At 35.0% G+C, this 26,202-nt stretch overlaps 1 pseudogene; it reads right to left on the reverse strand.

Moving 5' to 3' along the window:
* Positions 1-24,104: 24,104 nt before the first annotated feature.
* Positions 24,105-24,511, reverse strand: LOC132368481 (small ribosomal subunit protein uS17m-like; annotated as a pseudogene).
* Between the last annotated feature and the right edge of the window lie 1,691 nt (positions 24,512-26,202).

The raw sequence follows: 26,202 nt of genomic DNA on the forward strand, positions 1-26,202 counted from the left end.
GCCGTGAAGGGAGGAGGAGGGCAAGGGAAGCAGTAAGGACAATACTGAGTTAGAAGGTGGGGCATCTGGGCAGACAGAAATTCTCTGGGACATGTATAAGAAGAGTCAGGAGGCAAGGGAACCGAATTGTATACAATGTTCTCTGTTTTAGGAAAAAATTGATGTAGCAGAACTATGAAATGGTCCTCCAAGTGAAATATCCTATGCTCAACAGTATAAACTGGATTGAAATGCTCAAAAGATTGGTCAATTACACCTTCTCCATTTTACCTCCTAAATATCCTTTCCAGAATACTTGACATTCTTCTTACTTTTTAAAGTATTCTCAAGCACAACATGATAATGTTTCGGTAACATGAAATACCTCTCTTAAACTGCATTTGTTCAAGTTGTAACACTTTTAAACTTATAACATTTTCTAAGTCACCTTCAAATACAGTTTGTCTTCCATATCGACAGATGTGGAACCCATTGTACTATATCATTTTATATAAGAGACTTGAGATTCCTCAGATTTTGGTATCCTAGGAGGTCCTAGAACCGATCTCCCACAGATACCAAGGAAAAGCTATACTACTATCCACATGATTCTGATTGAGGAAGGTGTTTTAATTTACATTTACAGATGAGAAAATTGATGCTGAATTGTTAGGTGACCTGTTATATTTTGTCATGATTAAGCAGAGGAATCCTGCCTCAAATCCACATCCTCTAGTTTCGAATCACTTACAGAGAGATATTGCAGGTTCCAGACCACAATAAAGGGAATATCACAATAAAGTGATATTCACATGAATTTTTGGCTTCCCAGTGCATATAAAAGTTATGCTTATACCATATTGTAGCCTATTAAGTATGCAAAAGCATTGTGTCTAAAAAAACAATATACATACCTATTAAAAACTAATGCTGTTGAAAAAATGGTGCCAATATATATACTTGCTTAACACAGAGTTGCCACAAACTTTCAGTTTGAAAAATATGCCTGTTCCTTTTATATATATTTTATTGTTTATTTATATATATATTTTAACCTTAAACAACCGTAATCAAAGAGTGTGTAATTTTTAATGTCTTCCTTCTTTTGCTTGATATTATGTCTGTTTTTGTGACAGTCATTTTAAAAAACTTTTTTGGCTCTATGATATTTTAGTATATAAATACACTGTAGGTTACTTGCATACTTGTAAGTTGATGGGCATTTGGATTGTTTCCTGTTTTTATGTGTAATGAACAAAGCTGCTATGAATATTCTTCTGTGTATAGTTTGGTGTAAGTACGTGCACATTGCTGGTTACAGGATTATGTGTATGCTCACTTTAATAGGTACTCTCAAATATTTTTACAAAGTGAAAGAACTAATTTGTAGTTATAATTTGTAGTTTGGTAAAGTAGTATTCAAGTCTTTTGACAAATTTTCTATTGGGCTGTCTGTCCTTTTAATGCTAATTTGTAAGAGTCCTTTATATACTCTTGGTAAGAGTCCACTGCTGTATACATGCATTGCAAAGTTCCTCTCCCACTCTATGACTTGTCTTTTACGCTCTTAATGTTGTCTTATAATGAACAGAAGTTTTACATTTTAATATGATCCAAATTGCAAATCTTTTCCTTTACGGTTAGTGTTTTTTTGTTCTGCTTAACAAATCTTTTCCTGCCTCAAGTTCATGAAGGCCTTCTCTTATGTTATCTTCAGTGAATTACCTTTCAATTTTAGATTTGATCCATCTGAAGTTGGTCTTTGAATATGCTGTGAAGTATAGGACAAATTTCTTTTCTTTTTTTTTTTTCTACTTGAATATACAATTGACCCAACACTATTTATTGAAGATTTTCTCTACCTAGATTGCAATACTACCTTCATCATATAACAATTGACTGTATGTAAGTGACCCCTCTATTTTGTTTAACTTGTATATTTTATAACACATTTGTTTCAGTTTCTCTAGATTTATTATAACTTCATATGTGATTCATACATATTGTCTAATTTTATTTTTTCTTCAATGTTGCCTATTCTATTCTTGGTCTATTGAATTTTTGAATCAAAAATTTAAAATAATCATTTGAAGCTGTGCAACAATTTCAACAATTACATAATCCAAAAATTTTATTGCACTATTGTTAACTCCTTTTAGTTTATTTTGACCATGCTTTTAAAGATTTAAAACTAACACAAATAGTACGTTACTATTATCTTGACACTGGTCAAAATATCCAGTTTCTAATTCTTTTTTTTCCTTATGTATAAAATATGTGGGCTCTTTTTTACTTATAGTATTAAATTGCCTGTGACACTGAAATATTGTTTTCAATTAGTGTTTTGCATACTTAGCATCAGACCTATTCTTATCTCTCCAACCTCTCATTCCTTATTTCCTTTATTTGTATCATTCACATATATCCTGTTGGAATATGTTTTTTATCAACTTTCTGGAAAAAAAATTGTCTTTTAAAGGTTAAAATACATTGTGACACATCCCATCTAGACAAGATTAAGTAGACTCATCTTTCCCTCCTCCTCTCCACTAAATATCACTATAAACCCTGGAAATAATGCAACAGGCAACCAAAGGAGGACTGAAAGGTGGAAAGAAGAAAAACTGACTAGAGACTCTAGGACTAAAGGAATAACATAGTGGCAGGGCATCTTATAACCCACCATTCGAAGAATAAGATGACCACATCACCTCATTTCCTAACCACCAGCCTAACAACAGAAGGTGGCCTAGGTAGGTTCATTTCTACTCTGAATTGTCCTGTCAACCATTCAAGCAACACAAGCAAGGTAGATTGATCAGGAACCCTGATGACAATGCTCTCCTTCTCCCCTGGACCTAAAACTCCCCTTCACTACTAAAAAACACCATGTGGCTGGGTGACACCAGCAAGATGTACCTTCCCCAAGAAGTGGCTTGCTATGGGAAATATTTTTGTCTCTGCAGATTATAGAATCACTTCCCCCAGCAAGAGACACATGGCAGCCAAAACTTGGGAACTTCTTCAACCCCCTTAGGCTGCGTGAGGAGGGACCAGTGGGAGGTCTCAGTCACAACAGATAAAGCAGGTTGACCAAAATATCACCTGTAAATTAAATTTCCCTTTGAACCATAGTTCACAAACATAGAGCAGAATCTGTGTGCTAAACCTAAAAAGATGACTGCCTGGTAAAATAGAATATTTAAACAAGACCCATAGTATCTTAAAGCGATAGCTAAAATGTCCGAGACACATACAAAAGTCACTTATCTATGGAATCTAAAAAATACAACAAGCTAGTGAATAAAACAAAAAGAAACAGATTCACAGATATAGAGAACAAACTAGTCATTACCAGAGGGGAGAGGGAAGGGAAGAGGGACAACATAGGGGTAGGGGAGTAAGAGGTACAAACTATTAGGTATAAAATAAGTTACAAGGATACATTATATAACACGGGGAATATAGCCAACATTTTATAATAACTGTAAATGGAGTATAACCTTTAAAAATTGTGAAGCACTATATTGTACACCTGTAACATATAATATTGTACAGCAACTATACTTCAACTAAAAATAAATAAATAAAATGAATTAACACATAAAAAACAATCTGTTGAATGAAATTTTTTAAAAAAAATCATACATTACACCAGGAACCAGGAAAATCACAACTTAAATGAGGAAAGACAATGAACTGGTGCCAGAAAACCAAGATGAACAAAATGTTGGAATTATCTGACAAAGATTTTAAAGCAGCTATTATAAAAATGTGTCAACAAGCAGTGTCAGACTCTCTTAAAACAAAGGAAAAAATTAAAAATCTCAGGAAAGAAATAGTTATAAAAAATAATCAAATAAAAATTAAATAACTTAAACATACAGTAACCTAAATAAACATTTTACTTAATGTGTTTAACAGTAGAGTGAAAATATCATAAAATAGTCTCAGAGACTTGTGGCACAATAACATAAGGTCCAACATTTGTATCATCAGAGACCCAGAAGGAGAGGAGAGAGAGTGGGGCTGATGAAGTAGTTGAAGAAATAATGCTGAAAATGACCCAGATTTGGTGAGAGACATAAATCTACAGATTCAAGAGGCTAAGAAAATTCCAAATAGGATAAATCCAAAGATATCTACAGCAAGACCACCATAATTAAACTTCTGAAAATTAAAGACAAAAAAAATTTTAAGTAGCCTGAGAGAAAAACCACATTACCTATGAGGAAATGCCATTTCAAAATTATAGCAGATTTCTCACTTGAAAACTTAAAGGTCAAGACAAAGTAGCACATTACTGTATTCAAATACTGAAAGAAAAGTACTTGTCAACTAAAAATTCTGTATCTAGAGAAACTATCCTTTAGGATGGGGAAAGAAAGACAGTCTCAGACAAAGCAAACTAAAAGAATTTGTAATTAGAAGACCTACCCTTAAAAATGGCTGAAAGAATTTCTTCAAACATAAAGGAAATGATAAAAGAATTTTGCAGTATCAGGAAGAACGAAGAACAAAAAGAGTCAAAATACAGTTACATACAATAGGCTATTCTTCTTCCTATGGTTTTATATCAATACATCATATTTGATGATTGAATAAAAATTCTAATACCATCTGATACTAAAGATGATCACATTTAAAAGTGGGGAAAGTAAAGAGACATAAATGAAAGTAAGATTTCAACAATTCACTGAAAGCAGTAAAATGTTGATACCAATAGACTGTGGTAAGTCCCATATGTATATTGTAATAGTTAGAGCACCCACTAAGAAAACTACTTAAAGAGGTATACTCAATAAATAAATCTAAATGGAACCCTAAAAAAATACTCAAGTATCCCACAGGGAGGCAAGAAAAACAAACCAAGAAACAAGGAAACAAAAAACAAGAAACAAGGAAACAAACAGAAAACATATAATAAAATGGTAGACTTAAGCTCTAACATATCAATAATAACCTTAAATGCAAATAGTCTAAGCACACTATTTAAAAGACAGAAATCAGTGAGTAAATAAGAAAATATGACCAAATTATACACTGCTAAAAAGAAACTCATCTCAAATTTGGAAACATATGTAGGTTGAAAATAAAAGGATGAGGAAAGGTATAACAATGCAAAAAAAATTTTTTTTTAAAAAGCAGGAGTAACTGTATTACTATCACATAAAGTAGACTTCAGAGCAAAGAAAATCACTAGAGACAAAGAGGGGCATTATAAAGTGATAAAAGGATCAAGCTACCAGGAAAACATAATGATTTAAACGTGTATGCAAGGGAGTCTCAATATACATAAACCAAAATCTGATAGACCTGAAAAGAGAAATAGACAAATTCTCAATTGTAGTTGGAGACTTAAAAATTCTTCTCTCAGCAACTGATATGAACTGTTACACAGAAAGTCAGCATGGATATAAAAGATCTAAACAATACAACCAACCAACAGGATCTAATTGACATCTATCTATCTCACTTTACCCAACAACAATAGAATATACATTTTTTCAAGTATCCATATCCTAGGCAATACAGCAAGCCTCAACACACTTAAAAGAATGAAACTAATATAAAATATGCTACCTGAATATAATGGAATCATACACATACAAAAATACAATTAAAAAAAGACAAGAGGAAAATCTCTAGACACAGCATAACAGCCAAAACTGGAGTGGGGGGAACAAAAAAACCAAACAGATGAACTTCAACAGTTGAATGGCTAAACAAACTGTAGTCCATCCATATCATGGAATACTACTCAACAATAAAAAGAAACAAACTGTTGATACACACAACAGCTTGGATGACTCTCCAGCGAATTCTGCTGAGTGAAAAAAAAAAATCCAATACCAACGTTTACATCCTATATGATTCCATTAATATAATATTTTTGAAATGACAAAATTTTAGAAATGGAGGACAGATAAGTGGTTGTCAGGGGTTAGGAATGGGGTGAGAGTGAGAGAAAGAAGTGAGTATTATTATAGAAGGGCAATGCGAGGGATGACTGTCGTGATGGAACTCTTCAGTACGTTGACCTTGCTGGTGGATACATGAACTTATAAATGTGACAAAGTTGTGTAGAACTAAATATCCCCCCCAAACACACCCACAAATAGGTACAAGTAAAACTGAGACTATCTGAAAATGATCAGTGCATTGTATCAATGTAAATATTCTGCACGTGATATTGTTTTGTAGTTATACAAGTTTTTCCCATTGAAGAAAACTGGGTAAATGGTACATGGAATCTCACCACATTATTTCTCAAACTGCATGTGAATTTACGATTATCTGAAAATTAAATGTTTAAATAATACATTTTGTACTTTAATGCATTAAACATCAAGAATACATCCACTTTTGAACATAGCTTAATTTACATATTAAAAAATTTAAAGTATACTTTTTAATGGGATTAAACACAAAAATCTTAAAAGAATCCACTAATGTGAAAGTTGAAAAATGAAAATGCTAATGGACCTTTCATTTTCCATACAGTGTGATTTCCTCTTGATATTTTTTCACCACATAAAGTATATTCATTTAACATGGCAGAAGTAAATCTTCAGCTTCTTAAAAAAAACACAAAAAACAAAAAACAAAAAGCCCCGTCACTCCATTTACTATAATGTAACTTTTAAATGTAATTACTATAAGAAATTTTGCCTTCTTGTTTATTCAGTTCCCATGGACAAGATGACAATTTTTTTAACCTATTGTAATGAGAATAATAATGTTGCCTGTGTTTATGTTTTTGAATTTTAAGGCACTGATTTGAGATGACTACTCCATTTCAAAATTAAACTATCACCTGCTTATGACTTAGTAATAGGCACCTCACCACAAATTTTAACTGTATGTAACTTTGGCATATATAAAACTAACAAATACACACACATTCATTTAGTTAAGTATTTTTAAGGTTAGCTTAAGTATATTTAAGGTTAGCTATCGCTCCTTTCTCAAATTTATAAACAGTCAGAGTGGGTTTGTCAGTTTGGGGAAACTAGCAGAGGGGTGTGGTATTGTAGCAATATTGAAATTTTGTTTTAAAATTCTTTGCTAGTAGAATGAAGGTGGAAGAATTGGCAACTTCAACTCTTGCAGTATGTTATCACCATACTGTCAGAAAGAGTGCACTTAGCCAACTCTGACGAAACTGGGTGTGTTATATATAGAGCAGGAACCATGGGTTCCTTATGCCAACAACGCATTTCAACTCTTACCTTATTACCACATTTCTTGGACACTACAGGATAATTTCTTCTAAGCTTTTTGCTGCTCATGTGTGAAATCTTAAATAATCTAGCCAAATGTAATGAAAGTTCAGGGCTGTTCCGTGACATTGGTTTACTGAATGCTGATCTGTGAAAGTCTGAATGCGCAAATCTCTATCAATGTGGTCAATGAAACTTCACCATCACCTTGACAAAGCATTTTTTTTTCCACTGTGTAGATTCTTTTTAAGACGTTCACTAAAACATGCCATGTCACAGAAAAATTTCTTTCTCTCGAATATCCTATGTGAATTCGAAGTACACGTGAGCTATTCTACATGAAATGCATAAGCATTATGCAGTAGAAAAGAAACATTATATCTGAATTATGGAAGTTGTGTTTCTTTTAATGAAATTCATCCAAATAACAAGTAAATTTAGGGATAGTAGAAGAAAATGCTAAGGTGTATTGACAACACAAGTTTTTACAAGAGCCTAATCTAAATAGAAAACCACATTGAACTTTCTAGAGAGGGCAGAAAGGTCAACCATCTTATAGTAAGCAGACAGCACAGTACAAGAGGAGCATATGTCAAACACATACTTTATTTACCTTTCATTAGAATGTCTTCCTCTGAGAAGGTTAAATACTCCAGGATAGGGATAGGATTTTTCTCATGTTAACTAATCCAGACAAAAGTGAATAGAGATTTGCTTTCTTCAGCATTTATTGATATTAATTGCTTTATTGAACTAGCTGTGGGAACAGGGATTTCCCAATGCCAGCATAAAGGATCATTATTTATAAGCTAACTGATCCCACAAATTCTACACTTAGCTCAACATTTCTGTTGGAAATACTGAAAGAATCTTTTTTAAAAAAATGTTGTCATATTTCAGGCTTCATACGGTATGCTAAATTACATAAGCTAAATGATAAAACATTTTCCAGGAAAGGGGAATTTTAGAGTCTCACATACCAGGCTTCAAATCAAGCTCTGAAATGCAGATTATTGCGTTTTTCTTCCATTTATTTTTAATTCTTCCCCTTTGGCTCTGTCTTACAGGTGTCCCTAGTTACAACCATCAGTAAAAACAAAACACATGTGTAGGCTATAAATCTGTATTTGTGTTAATTCATAGGAGAAAAATATCTTCAGTTCTTCCTTCCAATTTCCTTTCCTCTCACCGCTTAGAAGCTCTCTACAGGGCTCTGTGCTTACCATTACAGAAACCAAATTCTGTCCCACATGCTAAGTTAACAGGAAAGTTCCTGCATGTCATTTCTCATTGCAAGTAAAGAAGTCAAGGTGGAAATCCCCAGGTTAATTTAGAACATGAAAGGATATAGAAAGGGAATCAATATTTGGTAAAAGGAGAGAGCTGCCAATTTAGCCTTTTGTAGTAACTACACAAGGTTCAGTCAATCAGACCAGTATCAAGCGTTAGCACTAACTTTTCACATTAGGAAAAGTTTAAAAGTTTGAACATCCTTGAATATGAAATAGTTAATAAGTTTTCCAGGCACCAGAAGGGAAACTCTTATAGTTTTGTTCAGATATTCATACTATAAATGTGCCAGAGGCAATGCTAAAGCCAAGGTAGAATTGGTTATTTGCTTGTAAAGTCTAATTTGAGAGCTTAATAGATAAGCTGTTTTAAATCACATCACTTTGAAATGTGACATGCAGATTGTCAGCTTGGAATGTTTTCTTCCTCCTTCTTCATTTTCATTTTGATAAAATAATAACTGGTTCTCTAACATAGTTCTTTGGTCTTGAGATAACCACACCAACAGCTAGAAACAAGCATCAGGGCTGTTGGATATTATATTTTGATAAATCACTGTTTTGTGTTTGTATTTTATTTTTCAAATCGCTTCTTTACCCCGTAATAGATGAACACATTCTTTTGTGAGGGGGAAAAAAAAGTATTTTTATGAATACAAGAATGTATCTAAATAGTCATCTAAAAATTGGAGACATAAATTTATATAGTGCTTGCAGGGTATCTTAGATTTGATTATGAAGTTATTCCATGAGTAGGTTTTGCCAAGATTATCATAGAATCAATGAACTGGACTTATTAGGTCATCATCTCTTACTAACAGTATAGAGTTTTCAAAAGCTTTATTAAGTGCAATTGTAAGTGGCTCAGACAAGAGGTTTCAATCATTTCTTTTAGAGATGATTCCACAGTTTCAGAAATTTTTATTGGCAAGAAATGATTTCTGATGCCTAGTCAATGTGTCATTTTTCTCTTAGAACACTTGCAATCATTCCTGTCCTCCACCGCCTACCAACCACATGTTATTGGGGTTTTGGGGGGTTTGTTTTGTTCAATTTTCACACTTTTTTCACCCCGTAAATTTTGCCCACATGATCAAATACCCACACGAGAAAATAAAAATCAAAATTGGACAAGTTCGTCTGAAGAGGGATTAGAGTGAGTTGAAGTAAACCATGGAAAGAGAATATTTAGTTTGGCTTAAATCACTGCTGTAATCACTTAAACATGAACAATAATCCATTTGGAAAATATCAGAAACTGCTTTATATCACAGACATATCATTAGGCCCCCATAACATTCCAGGAACCTGCCCTTTTCAACCCCAACATATCCCCAGAGAGATTATTTCTATAACAATAGAAATAGAGATTTCAAACATTATTTTATTTTCTAATTCACAAAGATAAGATGGCATGGTAAGTGTATTGTCCTGAGCTCCTTCTCTCTCTGGGATGGAGGCTTTAAGAAATTATTGCAAGCCAATAGGGAGGTTTTCCACAGCATGTAGGAAAAAGCTCCTTGTGAGCCAGGAGTCCCACAGCGGGCCTTTTTTCAGCCTATAAACAATACAGCTAGGAGTTTCAGTGGGTTAAGCATCAGGCTGGAAATTTGTAATAACATGAGGTCTGATTCCAGATCTATAATTTACTGGCTTGTTGAGTGACAATGGGCACGTAACTTCACTGACGTGTATTTCTAAAGTTTAGTCTTGAAATTTGTATTAGTTACACATTTGTTCATAGTAGAATATATCAACCCCCCAAAATAAAGAAAAATCTAAAAAAAAAACCTAATTTAAAACAAAAAGGCTAAGTAGATGCTCTGTAAACAAAAAATGCACACTGTAAGTGGGATAAGCCACACATGACACTTCTAAAAAAAAAAGGGTTGGTGGACACTTGAGCTATAAAATATTAAAATGTATTATTCAGCTTTCATACTTAAAAGTGTGGATTGCTGTAAAACCAATAAACAGACAAAAATATCAGATTTGTAACTCAGAAAAAAATTTTTAAAAAAAAGAATTTGGAGTATTATTGAACTGACATCATGATTCAATAGTTTCTAGCAAGAATTCTTACTAAATGATGCTGAAACATCAGTTTAATGTTTCTAGATAAGAAACATTTGTCTTTATCCAATGTTAAAATTATTTCCCTGCTGCTTAAAATGTTAATTTAAAACATTAAATAGAAGCATTTTAGATGAATGTGGAATCAGTGATATGTAGAATCTTTCTAAATTTCTGAACAATGGAGGAATTCACAAATGAGAAGCTAAGAAACTATAACATTAAATGGAATTTCTAAATGTAATATATTAAAGTTTTATATAGTAATATATTAAAATTCTAAAGTAAACAAAAACTAAGGAAAATTTTACAAATTATATAATAGACCTGTGGTGTTACTCTCAGTTTATAAAAAGCTTGTTGAGTCCAATAAAAAAGACCACTCTCCACTAAAATATTGATCAAAATAAATGAGATTCACAAAATAAGAGAGTTAACCAATGTATTATTTCAAAAATTATTCTCGTCAGCAATCCAATACTCTTAAATCAAATACATTTTTTAAACAAAAATGTATTTTTCTGGGAAAGACCTCTCCTAAACTACTGATAGGCATATAAATTTTCATAAACTTTATGGAAAGGTAGAAATAGTTGGAAAAATTGATTAAAAATGTAAAAATTGTTATGCCTAAATTTGTGTATCACATTAATTCTACTTCCAGAAATTTATCTTAAAAAATTGTCAGAAATCCAAAGATTCACCATGAACGTGTTTATTGCAGCATTATTTATAGTAGTTAAACCATTGGGAAAACTGAATGCTCATTTATAAATGTTTTGACTGGTTGTATTCAGGCTCATGCATAGGGCTCCATAATAGAATACTATGAACTCAACTAAAAATATGCTAAAATGGAAAAAAAGTTATGTAAAAACAGTTAAATTAGAATATAGCCTAATAAAATTTTACATATACAATAATGTGCTTTGGGTTTAAACAGTTACATAGATATATAAAATTTAAAAAAAAAAACTTGAAAAAAATAAATCAAACTATCACCCAATAGTGACTTTTTTTTCAGGAGTAGGATTTGGGGCTATTCTTTTTTTTTTTTCTTTTTATATTTTTCAAATGTCCATAATCAGAATTCAGAACTTTTATAACCGAGGAGAAAAACATATTTTAGACATGGTTTTTAAGGAGTCCTTATACTTATGGCCACATGATATCGAAGTGAATCAAAAATAAAAACTAAAAAAATACACATAGTACACTCAAATGATTGTTATTAATAAAATGTCTTTGCTTCACACAAGTGAAATTTGTTTTGTTTTGTTTTTTGTCAACATCACGTTTTCTGGTTTAAGCAAATATAACTCTATTGTGGAAGAAAGAAAATGTTTAAATGACCATAGTGTATAATCACTAATTCTCACATGCTTGCATAATTCTGGAAAAATAAACTGCATTCTCAAATCTCAGAATGAGACCATTGATGGATACCTCCCCAGACACAGGGATGATTAGTTAAGACACCTTTTAATTATTCTCTGAATCTGTGATCTTGATGTAACATTCTTCCATTAAGATCAACACCTTCTTCTTTTAGGAGAAAAACAAAAGTGGAAAAGGAAAGAAAACGTAGTTAGTTCATCCAAAGGGGCAAGGGCTGAGAACTGAGTCAACATGGGCAGATAGAGAGGAAGAGGAAATTTTTTGTTCAACCCTAGTTTATTATTTCTCCACCCAAAAACAGAGTATAAGTTAAACCGTGTGTGGAAAGGCAACTGGGCCCCAAAAGCAGCAGCAACTTCTTGACGTCAGATGACTTAACTGGTCTTTGCAAACGTGTTCAATTTGGTTCCTGACCCAGAAAAAAGATCCTTTTCTCCTACTCCCACACAGCATGCTGCACAAACACCCAGTTCTATGACTTTTTTGTTTCCTGCACAGTGACTTTTCATGCCTGCCTACCTGACTCACGATCTTGTGATTCCACCCCCAGGCCTCCTCCACTTCCTTTGCAGATGCCAATTCCTGCTCCAGGGGTTCAGGGACAGACCCCACTCACTCTGCCTAGAGAGGACACCCCTGCGACTAGCCCTGAAGTGCAGGTTACCTCCTCAGTGTGAGATTAAAAAACAGAGGAAGGATACTATTTTTATCAAGTCAGAAGTTTAAAGTGAGCATCACATCATGTAAGGAGGGTTTTCAAGAAAACTTCCAAATAGGGTGGAAAATGTTCACAGCCCTGGGCCCAGGCTATCCTATGAGAAAAATCAAGTTTGACTTAGTGGTTGTTTACCTTCATTTCCTACCAACTCTGTCCCCTGTCTGTGGCATTATCTGGTACTGTATCACCATAGGTTCTCCTTACCTTGTGGTTACAGAATCCTGAGAAGTGTTAGCTGATGAAGTTTAATCATCTCTCTGGATATTTACATTTAAAGAAAGTCGTCTTGAACACCAACATGAATTTAAGATGGGAAATAATGAAGATAAAATGTTGGATTGATAAGCAGTGCTTCTGGGCAAGCTCACTAGTAGTAATTTTGCTGAACTAACCATCAAGTGTTTACTTAGGACCTAATATACTCTTCCTCCTGCTCTAGTTTCCAAAGGCACATTGTTATGTCTGACTTTCCAGGCTTTTGTAAATGGAGGTTTGCTGCCCACATCAACATAGAGAACTTAGTGTAGGGGTGTAACGTATCTCAATAAATGCATGATGGATGACAGAATGAACATATACATGTGTGAATGTAGGTAATATGTATGTAAATATATATGTATTTATGTGTGTATATGTATTAGATGAGCAGATACCTCATGTAGACAATTGATTTTTTTAATCCCACGTTTAGTTTATTGAAGGGCTTATGACATGGCATATAAAAACAATTATATTAAAGTAAAAACTGGTGGTCTGAATAATATTTCATCAACGATATCACGTGTGCTTTTGTGAAAGTAACCTGATCTTACCTTCTCTTTCCTTTATGTCTATAGCATACCTTTAAAAAGTAGGAAAAGGTGCAGAGTCATGAAAAGTCACTGGTTGGTACTGAATGTGTTTCATGAACTACATTTAAGTCAAATTTAAGGTGATAATAGTAAGGAAAACTGTGCTTCCTTATTTCAGGGGGACAGTGTGCCTGGTCTGGCTTTGGACCATTGAATACCTTTTAGAGGAAAGAGACCTGGGGCAGGGTATAACCTCCAAATACACAGACTGATGTTCTTTGAATGCACTGAGGGGGAAAAATGTCCAGGAACTGATTATTTCTGCATCTAATCTCCCACTTGATATAGAGAGAAAGAGTATTATAAATCATGGTGTTTCTATACAGGTCTGCTACTAACAAGCTAGTTGACAAACAGCTCGATTCCTTTGGTTTAAATATATATATATATTTAAATTTTAAATTACTTTTATATACTCCTGAATCTGTCAGGGTCTCAAAGTGAAACTCATACCATATTCAAAATTTGATATCTACAGAAGGGTTTCTTCATAGACAGACTACTTGCAAAGATTCACTGTAGGGGAAGCAGGAGAGATTGTCTGGGCTGGTGTTGGCACCAGCCCTATGCTGGTGACAACTGAAGAAACCCGTAAGGAAGAGCCTGTAGTTACAACAGCCAGTACTAATGACTCTTTTGATTAGCAATAATTTTTTTCCCTTAGTAAAATAACTGATTGAAGCACTCCCAAAGTCTCAAATCCATTTTAAAAAGTAGCTCTCTGCCATTGAAGGTGGATGAATGTAAAACTGGAATCAGAATTGGATGTCACTGCAAATATTCTGGCCAAAATGAAGGCAACAGGCGACTATTTGCATATCTACTCTACCTGGAATGTCTCACACTGGGTCCTAGAATATACTTTATAATACTGTGATCCAATTTATTGTTAAAATCTCTTTTGATACCTTAGGCTAAATAGTTGTGGATTAAGCTTTATTGCTAATGAGTAATTATGAATTAATGAACTATATAAATTCCATAACTTTTAAAATTGTGTTAATCTCTATTTAGCATAATTGTGGGGAGGCACTCATGTCATGTAGGGTATTGAAACTGGAATACAATCATTATTGAATTTCTTTTGCTCAAAAGGTTTATGATTGGGAATGGATACAATAACAATGGGTTATTTTCACTTTTTAAAAAAAGATGGGCATTTCGAACAGTAATAACTGACTAATTTATTTTAAAATGCTTCTAATATATTTCAAACACTTCCAGACTCATTTTAACAGGAAACCTTGTAGAACAATTGAAAACTAACTGGTGCTCACAAGCTTCATTCTGCTTCCATTCTGCTGCCCTTAACAGACATTTCCAAAATATTGGTGCTTTTTTTTTTTTTCCTCTTGGCTTCAAAAGAGCTGCAACACCAGTTTTTATGTGCAAAGCTTTTCAAGATGCTTTAGTCACCAAGTCCTGATGGAAGCATAATATGTAAGGACATTGCCACTGGCTGCCTATACAGGGGAACTGAGGAACTAAATGATATTTAAGATTCAGTCATCCCTAAAATTGTAGCACCCTTCTGATTTTTTTTCTTCTGTTTGGCCATCTGTTCAGTTTTTATTTTTAATCCTTTATTACAGTATAAAAGAATCCACAAATAGAGTTAAGATAGGAAAATCAAGACCTTGAGTGACTGAAGTTCCTGCTCTAGATGCGATATTCTGTTGAGACTCTGAAATGTATACAAAGACTACCCAAAGCTTTGCTTTCTCCACCCTATGAAAAAAATAAGTAGTTTCATTAACTAGGAATCTTCTAAATCAGTGCTTCTCAAACTTTGGTGCGAATACAAATCCCCATGGGATCCTGTGAAAGTGCAGATTCTGATTTAGTAGATCTGGGGGGAGGCAGGGCCTGAGATTCTGCCTTTCTGACAAGCTCCGAGGTGATGCCAAAGCTGCCAATCCCAGGGCCAGACTTGGAGAGAAGCATGGTTCTAAACTATTGTCCTCCTATCTTCATATCCAAATTTAAAGAGATCTTGGCTTTCTAAATGTGAATCATTCTCTGTACGTTCTTCCAGTTCCTGATTTCTAAAAATAAAATTGGACAGAGAACTGGAAGGGGTATTTTAGATTCCTGAAAACTGGATTAAATTAAGGTCAGAAAAACTCTTTAAAAATGCAGTTCAGAAGGTCATAAATTCTAGATCACTTTCCAAACCAACCCTTCTCAAACTGAAGTTGGTTCCTTTATGGGATGATCTCTAGTGTTCACCTCTCTTGTCCCTCTTCCTAAAAGTACCTTTTCTCCCCCAATAATCTGCCAAATTACTGCATCCCCTCAGTTCTCCATCTCTTCCCCTGCTTATGTATATCCCACAGAGGTGCCCTTTCATATATGTAGACACAATGGGTGAATTGTACTTTAAATAGGAAAGAATCTTTATCATTCAGAGTAACAGGAAATCCCAGACCCAGGGCAATATGTATGTGATATCTGAATACACAATCAGACTCTTTGAATAGCATTACATTGTAGGAGCAACAAACGCAGCAGAGTCCACAAAAGCTGTCTTTTTCAGAGTATTAACAATGCAAATGAGCCATGATGAAGGAGAAAATCTGGTTAAAATCACTCACTAGATGGATACGCATACCCCACTTTTTATATCTTCAATTTCAATTTTTCAATTTAATGGCTGGCATCTGTTAGAAAAGAAAAATGTAATGGTTAATGTTGTGGAATTAAATCCGTAGCCTCCCAAATTTATTAGAGGCTTCCCCCTTCACCTCCAAAAATCTGATACACTAGTTAAAATGCCTAGTTTTGCTTTTAAACAGAATCTGGTAGTACAACTTGGGAAAGATAATCTCTGAAGTCTCTACATTGCTCTAGGAATATCTGACGATCAGAAAAATGATCTCTATTTTGGGGGTTATTTACTAATAGCATTGTAGTCTTGTGGAAAATACTACCACCACCTACTGGCATATATTGCACATAAATTTGAAAAAGCTTCTAAATCATTTGAACAGTGCCAAACAAGGGCATGGAGTAAGAGAATAATTATTGTCACTTTACTGAAACTTAAATTTCAAATTTAGTCAAATAATTTAATTTGCTTTTTGAAACTATGATAACATTTACTTCTATCACCTGAATATGTGAACTAGAAGGGAGAAAAGAGCAAAAACCACATATAGGATGTTTAAATAGAAAGAAATAAGGTATTTATATTGTTGAAATGACACTTGCCTTTGCCTTTCACCTGTTGCTAAGTTCATGTTTGTTTTTATTGGAGATTTATTTTATCAAACCCAGAAAGAAAAGAAAAGGGAGGTTTGTGTCAATGTAGCAATTCAAAAAGACATTCACACACATAGTTTGCAAAATTCTTTACAACCAACAAAAAATATTTGAAGCAGAATGTAAAGATATATACAAATCCCCTTCCAATTTCAGCAGCTATTTTGATAAAGGAAAACAGCTGAAAGATTACATGTACAATAAGCTTTTAGAAATTTTTATTCCACAGTTAATGCTCATTAGCTTTTAGGTTAGCATTAAATCATTTGTTCTTTACAATTTCCCTTGGGAAAGAATTAAATCCTCATGTTATTTCTTCAGTGGTTATTTTGAATTTATCCTCAGACAATCTAGTCTTCAGTACTACAAATTTCCTACCTCCAAAGAAACTATTTCTTGCATAGAATCTATTTTCTTGTTCAATGGTTTAATATTTTGCATCAATGAGCTAGATTCATGAAAAGGATATGGGATTAAAAGCATGAGTTTTCTTACCAAAACTTTACTGTGATACCCCTATTTTTTAGACTTATAGAATGGACAGTGTATTATTTTAATGATACTTATAATGACATCTGTGTGTACATATAGAGACAAGGATACATTTAGATAAGTACACCTAATGATAATATATTTATATATTGTCATTATATTCAAGAAACTCTTTTGGAGGGTGAACATATACTTTAAATAAATAGAGAAAAAACTTTAATGTCTAATTACAGTTATATATGGAAAGTAGACATTATTTTTGTTATTTTTTTCTCATGGATGTGAAAATGTTTATAGACCATGTGGTACCTCATTCCTAATTATCCTATTTAAATTATAATCAGCTCCCTACCAGCTTAGTGATTGTTCAATGACCTTTTGAAAAAAAAACATTATTGTTCCCCCAAATACTGTTTTCTATTACATTGATAATTAGAATTTATTATGAATTATTGAATTATCTGCACTGTTGAATTGTTCCTTTGATAGCCCAATTTTTGCTTATTTGCCTACTGTCTCACTTTTTGATATCTGACGCTACTTCCCCTCCATTTACTCCCTCAAGAGAGAGTCATTAAATCCCTACAATGTGCCCCGCACTGCCTTGGAGGAGTTGACTCTATGGTTGGTGTATGAGGCACACAAGCCCTTTGACCGGTTGATATTTAAAATAGAGTGATGGAGAAATACAGTAAACAAGTAAAGCAAGAAATAAAAGAAAAGGACACATTATTATAAGTGAAGTGAAATGTGAGGGAGCAATCAGGTAAGCATCTTAGCTGTGGCCAGAAAAGGCCTCTTCAGCAACATGGTCATTGAGCTAAAAGAGAGACAGGAGCCCAATCACAGAGTGAAATCTTACGTGATTGATGAAGATTACCTGTTTGAGGTAATTAATTAGCTAGCAAAAGGTATTAAAAATATTACCTATCTTTCTCCTATTTTATGCAATAAACTTATGATGAATCTATTATTTTTCCAAAATTCAACAAGATTTGAATTAGTATTTTCAACAAGAGTTGAGCTGGTATCTTCATCAAAATTTGAAAGATAGTGTTATGGCTGAATTGTGTCCCGCCCCACAATTCACATGCTGAAACCCTAACCCCCAGTGCCTCAGAATGTGACAGTATTTGCAACGAGTAGATAAATAAATCCTGAAGATCTAATGCACAGTGTATTGATTATGGTCAACAATACTGAATTATAAACTTCAAAGTTGCTAAGAGACTAGACCTTAATTGTTCTCACCACAAAAAATAGATATGAAAAGTATGGGAAGTGACAAAGGTGTTAACCATGCTATGAGATGGAATCATATTGTAATATATAAATGCACCAAATCAATACATTGTACACCTTCAGCTTATGCAATGCTACATGCCAATTATATCTCAATAATTTTTTTTCTAAATTTTGAAAAGAAAATGATGGCATTTGGAGATAGGGCCTTTAAAGAGATAACTAAAGTAAAATGGGGTCATGCGGACAGGCCCTAATCCAGTACGACTAGTGTCTTTATATGAGGAGAATATTAGGCCACAGATACACACAGAGGGAAGACCATGTGAAGATACTGGAGAAAGACAAAGATGGCCATCCACAAGAAAAGGAGAGAGGCCTTAGAAGATATCAACTCTGCCGTCACCTTGATCTCAGACTTCTAACCTCCAGGACTGTGAGACAATACATTTCTGTTGTTTAAGTCCTCTAGTCTGTGGTACTTTGTAATGGCAGCCTTAGTAAATTATAGATAGGATTGCAAAGCATTGATGGTGGAATGAAAGGGTTATGTTAAAAGAGGGTATAGTCTATGTGAAAGAAAGTCAAGGAAGAAAAAAAGGGTGCTATATAAAAAATATGAATAGTTAGTTTAGGTGGAAGTGTAAAGTGAATGGAAGGGGATAGGGAAGACAAATTTTGAAAACCAGATTGGCATTTTATGAAAGAAAATCTTGATTGTCAAGCAAAGAAAACGATTTTAAATATTTTTCCGAAAGTAAAAAAAAAAAAAAATTCTAGTAGTTTTTCCCGCAAAATAAATCTTACACAAGTCTCTGATACATAGAACAGGTAAAAGCAGAGCTACTATGGTTGTGGGGAAGAGAGTGGCATCCAGAACCTAGCCCCTCTCAATTTCTCTTGACATCACCACATGTCCAAGATTGACACCTCAGGGATTGATGCAATATTTCGAAAACCACTGGAATAAAGAGTTGAACATTTTTAGTGTACATCTTGAGTCACTATAGTATTTTGTGGTAAGTTGTATTGTTGTGCTCAATTTCTTGCTTCCACCCTATCCTGTAAAAGGATTATACAAATTTATCCACCACCAGGTGACGTGCTATACCCTGTCAATGAGAGGGGGGCACATCCCTACGACAGCAATGCTGGGTTTGGCCATGTAATATGGTTTGGCCAATGTAATGTGAGCAGATGTAACATGCACGCATCTAAGCAGAAGCTTTAAGAGCCATCACACATTTCTGCCAGCTCCCTTGCCTTTTTTTCTCTGCCATAAGAATATTATACCACAAATGGCAGACGCTCCCTCAGCATGTGTCTGATATAGGAAGACCCATGGAGCACTAGACAACCATCATGTGTGAAGTGAGTAGGAAACACATGTTATAAGCCACTGGAATTTGGGAGCAGTTTATAATTGCATCACACCTGACTGATAGAGTGTTTATAAAGGAAACCAAGTGAATCAAACTAATCAAAACAAGGGAATATTTTTGCTCAAAACTGTGTGTTTAGCAGGTTCTAAATTGGACTACAGTGAAAAATATGGAGTTGATAAACATTGTGCATATATACACTGATAGACATGGTAAATGGTATTAGAATTGTCTATAATTCCCTACTCTCTGTACTCCTTTTCATGTAACCTCAAATCCACCCACAAAATCTGCTGAGTGGGGTCTACTCAACCATGGTACCACTGCTTGGATAAAGATGGGTGGACTCTGTCTGAATCTGTCACTTTTAGGGGGTAACTATAGGCTGGACAGGAACTTGGGGTGTTTGAGCTAGCTCGATTAAATTTCTTACCTTGGGAATTTTAACTAAAAGACCGAGAGAGAATTTTTATAATGATAAGCTAAAAAATCACACAGACTCAAGGCTAGGGCAGAGCATTGTGAAGCCTTAAGCATAGTGAAATGAAAATAGAGAATTTGTGGGCACCAATTAAGAGAAAGACAAGAAAGAGAAAACCTAAAGGAAGCAGTGAAGGAAGCAGTGATGTTCCTCGTTACTGCCTCAGGTCCTGCCCATAGTGAGCCTGAGACAGACTGGGACCTGGACCCCTTTGCTGAAGTGCTTCACCTGGACACATGTCTCTCAAGCAACAAAATACAAAGAAACTATGAGGGCCTAAAAATAACCACATGCATGCCCAACTGAGGCAAATCATGAACAATAAGATACAAAAAGGTCAAAACCCAACTGCCACTTCTGATGTGGCAGAAGGAAAAGCAGGGTACTGCCCATGATCCCTGCACACAGCACCACCAAGGGCATGGGCAGACCACCTAAGCACCCCTCTGGCCCAACCCACCGATCTGCCTGTACCCTCACCCCATTTAAGGAACCAGGTCGCCCCCACTTGGCGAGCAAGCAAGTGCACCTGTTACTTCTCACTCCCTCGTGCTGCATCACAAGTCCCAATAAAGCCTTTCCTGAAGTTCTAGTTTGGCCTCTTATCAATGTCTATGGATTAAAGAGTCCAAGAACCCAGTTCTGTAACAAGCTCTGAGTTCCCTTTTCCTCAGTGCCCAGAATACCTCTCTGTAGCTTTAAATGGCTGCCCACCCCTTTTGGTTTGAGCTCATTTGAGAGGGATTCCTTTCCTTGATGCAAAACAAAAAAATACAAATTTGTTAAAACACCAAGCAAATGTAGGGATGGCCCAGAGTAGAGTGCTGATATTAAAAATAAAAAAGAGAAGAGTGGTGGATTTGGAGACTCAGAATCAGTGTGTAGAACTGACTGGCTACGTGGGTAATGAAAGGCAAAAGTTAAATGTTTCTTTGTTGTTCCATATTTAGGTGGTAAAAATATAGGAGAGCAGCTGGAAAAGAGATGCCAAAGACAATAAGGTTAGTTTGGGGGCCTCCTGAATGTGATGTGAGAGACTGGAATATTTCACTGGAGATGTCTCCTAACCAGTTGCAAAGGAAGAGCATCTATGCCAAAAAAGACAATAACCCGTTAAGTAATTATTTGCCACAGTATGTTTGGGACTACATGAAATACAAAAATAGGACCCTAAAACTTAGTTAGTTTAATGTCTCACTTTTTATAGGTTTGTGCAAAAACTGTCTTATTCCTTTGCTTCAATTAAGGGGCTATCTTTGTGTTCTTATGAATTTTTGAGCAGGTCTAACTAATGATTGAAAAACATATTGAACTATTTTAGAAAAAAAACCCTGGACTTTATAAAGGTGTGTGGTGATTCCTTGTTTAATCCATAGTCTCCAAAAACTGGTATGGCAAAGGGAAAATTTTATGAACTAATTTCCATAACTTCAGTGTTCAAAATTGCAATCATGGCAGCCTCCCAAGATTCAAAACAACCAGATGAATACCCTAAGACTAGGTGAAGGAATTAAGGCAAAGTTTAAGAGAGGGAGTTGGTGCCTGAAATAAGGTTAAAGCAGAGAAGAGTTCTGAAGCCTTATACATTTCCTAGAAGTGGACCATAAATATGGCTCTGAGCATTTTTGTGGCAAATGCAAAAAGGGAAATGCAATTAGTGTTGGTTAGGTAAAAAATAACGTATCCTCCAGGCAAAGAGAAATTTCCCCCATGGTTGTTAAATAGAGATGATTGTATGATATACAGTAGATAGCAAATGCGTCTCCACATTTTACAATAACCTTTAAAATATTCCTTCAAAATAAGTGGGCAGAATATCAACAAATGCAAGTCTACCAGGAAACTGATTTAAAGTTGCCAGGTTTACAACTTTCCAAAGGACAAGTTTAATAGCTAAATAAATAGAACCTTGAAATTTTATTTCTATCTATTCCATAAATACTTCTACATCCTGTTTCTCTAAAATTCTTTTTGATAATGGTTGAATTCCAGATTGTTTTCCCTGACAAGTTCAAGGGTGCTGCCCTGCTACGTGTTGATCAGTACAGAGGCATAAGCTTTCAAAACGAGCCAGGTGGGGCTAGAGAACACATGCTCTGAGGCCATTGTACCCTTCTGAATATAAAATGGACTTTTACTGATGTTTTTTCTTACTAAATAAGTTTGGCATGATATGCCATAGGCGTCTTAAATTTCTATTCTAAGAAGCAACTATGATCATTTTATCCTGGAAAATGGTGGAAGCACTGATGGCCAGCAAGACCACAGAGTCTGAGAAAAGTCCTTAGAGAATGTCTGACTTGGAACAATACAACTTCCTGTTATATTACCCATCAGTTGTAAAGCAGAAACCTTGACTATTCAATAAGCAAAATGCTTTTCAGGTTTATTAACTGAATGTCGAAGAATGTCAACCAAAAATAATGGCTTACGCTTTGGAATAGTTAATATGTAGCCCTTTTTGCTGGCCATAATTAGATAGCAGGGTTGGTTGATGTGGCAATTTAGGAAATATATTCATTTGTTAAAATGGTTCCGAGTTAAAATCGTTTCAGATTGTCCCCTTTAAGCATTCTACACAGAGGCCTATCACAGCTTTGTCTTCATAATCATCATTAAATTCAGTTCAAATACTAGTCATGGGAATTGTTATTTGACATTTATTTATTTTGCAATTTATCTCAAACTGATTTTACTAGGGGAAAAATGCACTAAGGAAGTTGATCTGCTGTCTCAGCACTTATTTGTTTACAGAAAATTTAAGTGTAGGTGACCCTGTTCTGGTCGGAAACTTTACGATTAGAGCTCTTTCTGCCTCAATGAAGAGTACATGTACTTTTTGTTTTTCTTTTCAGCCTTCACCAGATTTTTAAGGGAAACAAATTAAGGCAACAAGCATTTATTAAAAGGCCAGATAGGGGACATGCTTGGATCTTTAAAATATCCAGTAATTTTAAGTTAGGAACTGATTCCTATGAGATAGCTTATCATTTGATATGCTAGCATGGCACATTTGTTCCAATAAAATGAGCACATTTAGGAAAATTGTAGGTAGAGCTTAAATACATATAGGCTAATAGCAATCCTTATATTAACTGTAAATACTAAATGCATTGATTTGGATGTATATATTCAAAGTAATACGAATGCTCTTGGATATACTTTTATCTTTCTTTTTAACGTATATAAAGTGGGATCCTATACATCTGTATACATGCATATTAATTCTCTTAGAAAAAAACCAAGATTTTCTCATCATTTTGATTCTTCTCCAAAATTTTGTTGTTCTTCTTTGTGACTGTTTTCCACACAATCCCATTTTATTGTGTTTGGATCCTTACACAACCAAAGTTAGGGTATTGGTATGTACTTAAAAAAGACAGATTACCTTACTTTTGAGACAAAAATCTACCAATAACCATCACTTTCTCTTGTTCAATTTCCAAAGCTTTCTCTATAAAATAACCTTTTCACAAATAAATATACATTCATTCATTGTTTTGCTACTTAGCTTTATTTAGGTTTAATGATATTAATTCTTCCCTAATCATGTCTTTTTAATGAAAAATTATAACAAGGCCTTTACTTCATTTACTTTTAGCTATTTCATAAATACCAGAAGAGAAACTGGATGGTTTGTGACGAAATTTAGAAAAATTTTTCCATAAAGCAAACTTAGAAATCCTTCCTTTTGGCTCCGTCTTCTAATCCTCCTTCACCGTGTTGAAGAGAGATCGAGTTTTTCCAGGTTTTTGGTTAGGTGGGTGGTTTCCAGACCGACTGGACTCTCCAGGTAGGCGATTACCGCACAGCCCTTTCTAGTCACTGGATTTATGACTTATCCAACTTTGAAAATGATCTCAGCCAGTTCATGCTTCACATGCTTTGTTCGCGGGACAGGTAAAGCTTTGAGAAGCACAGTATCCCCATTGGTGCACTGCTGGAGAGCTTCGTGAGCAAAGTAGGTTTTTCGCTTATTAAAATACTTTAATAAATAGGGATCCAGAACAAGTCTGGTCACTCTCAGTTTAGCAGTTTTTTGCATTGCTGTCCCAATCACCTTCCCCACGACCCCCATTTGGCATGGACAGATGAACGAGCTATTGACATTATTTGGCTTTGGTCACCTGGAGGGCTCCCTACGCTGTGGCACTTCCGGCCCTGGAATCTACTTCCATCTGCAGCGGTGGCACGCGGCCGGCAGTCACCTCCCAGCTCCTTCCATAATCATTTCTGATGCATGAATTTTGGTCTACTTCAAAAAAACAATACAAAACAAAATTGTAAAATAAATAGAAAAGTACTGATGACCTATGAAGTCAGAGTGTGAGCACACAAGTTACAGAAATATGTTTTGAAAAGGAATTAAAAAGTTTAGAGAAAGTTATTAAAATAATTTCAATATAATCAGTCCATTTGAAACACAGAAACAGATGAACCAAAAAATATCAAGTTTTATTTTTCTAACTTTTTACCTTTTCTGCATTTATTGCTCATTTTTTTTAAAAATTAATTAATTTATTTATTTATTTTTGGCTGTGTTGGGTCTTCATTTCTGTGCGAGGGCTTTCTCTAGTTGCGGCAAGCGGGGGCCACTCTCCATCGCGGTGCGCAGGCCTCTCACTATTGCGGCCTCTCTTGTTGCGGAGTACAAGCTCCAGATGCGCAGGCTCAGTAGTTGTGGCTCACGGGCCCAGTTGCTCCGCGGCACGTGGGATCTTCCCAGACCAGGGCTCGAACCCGTGTCCCCTGCATTGGCAGGCAGATTCTCAACCACTGCGCCACCAGGGAAGCCCATATTGCTCATTTTTAAGAAGGCATTGGCGCTTTACTGGTGTGAAGATGCAAGATTAGAACATAGGTATCAAATCGAGGTGGCTTGGCCAAATCTGGTCGAAAGAAGTGTTTTGTCTGACTTGCACAAAATAAATAACAAATTTATTTTAAAATTGAACACGATGCCAACGTTTAAAAATTAAGGCACTTGATACATTTAATATTGTAAGAAAAATCCATAATTCTGAGTTTTTTTGAAAAAATATAGGCCAGCTTGCAACAAGGGGCACGGCAGCCATCTGCTAGAGCTGTATACAGGCTGCTCATTTTAGCTGCGTGCAGCTCCCCAGGTAGCCAGAGCCCCATCTACCATAAACACCTGTCTCCTGCAAGATTTTAGTTTCTGCCTCCTGGGATAGTCTATGATCCAAAGAATACTTATTTCTTCTAGCAAAAGATAGAATCATAGTATTTTCTTATTTGCTTCCTGGCAACCTTCCCACCCATTCCCAAATGATAATAATATAACGTGGAAGTAAAACAAGGAGAAGTGTAAAATAACCCATTGTGAGATAAACAATCGCTCCCATGCACTCCAAGCACATCGTCTTTTTGCTTGATAATTCAGCTTGAGATGAAAATCAGTGAAAAGACCAACTATCTTCATGTCTTTCTTAACCTAGGCTTACACGAGTTCTTTGAAAGACAGACTTTCCAAAAGGGTGACAGCATCTCGGGTTGTGCAAACCTGCAGGCTAAACTACAGATGGTGCCATTTAGCAATGGCCAAATTGCTAGTTACGACCTTTTGAAAAATGCAGGGTTTATCATAGAAACACTGACAGTCGCCGGAGTACCATGTCTCTTTTGGGCATTGTTTTAACAAATGCACTTGAAAGAAAAATGTTCTCGGTTAACTACAGTTCCCAGAATACCCTGTAGAACATTCGGTCTCTAGTGATCATAAAATGGCATAGCCCTCTGCCTCCTCTGACAGAACTCAGGGGAAAGTGAGCAAGTGCATTATACCATGTGAT

The sequence above is a fragment of the Balaenoptera ricei genome, chromosome 7 (assembly GCF_028023285.1).
Source record: "Balaenoptera ricei isolate mBalRic1 chromosome 7, mBalRic1.hap2, whole genome shotgun sequence".
NCBI lineage: Eukaryota > Metazoa > Chordata > Mammalia > Artiodactyla > Balaenopteridae > Balaenoptera > Balaenoptera ricei.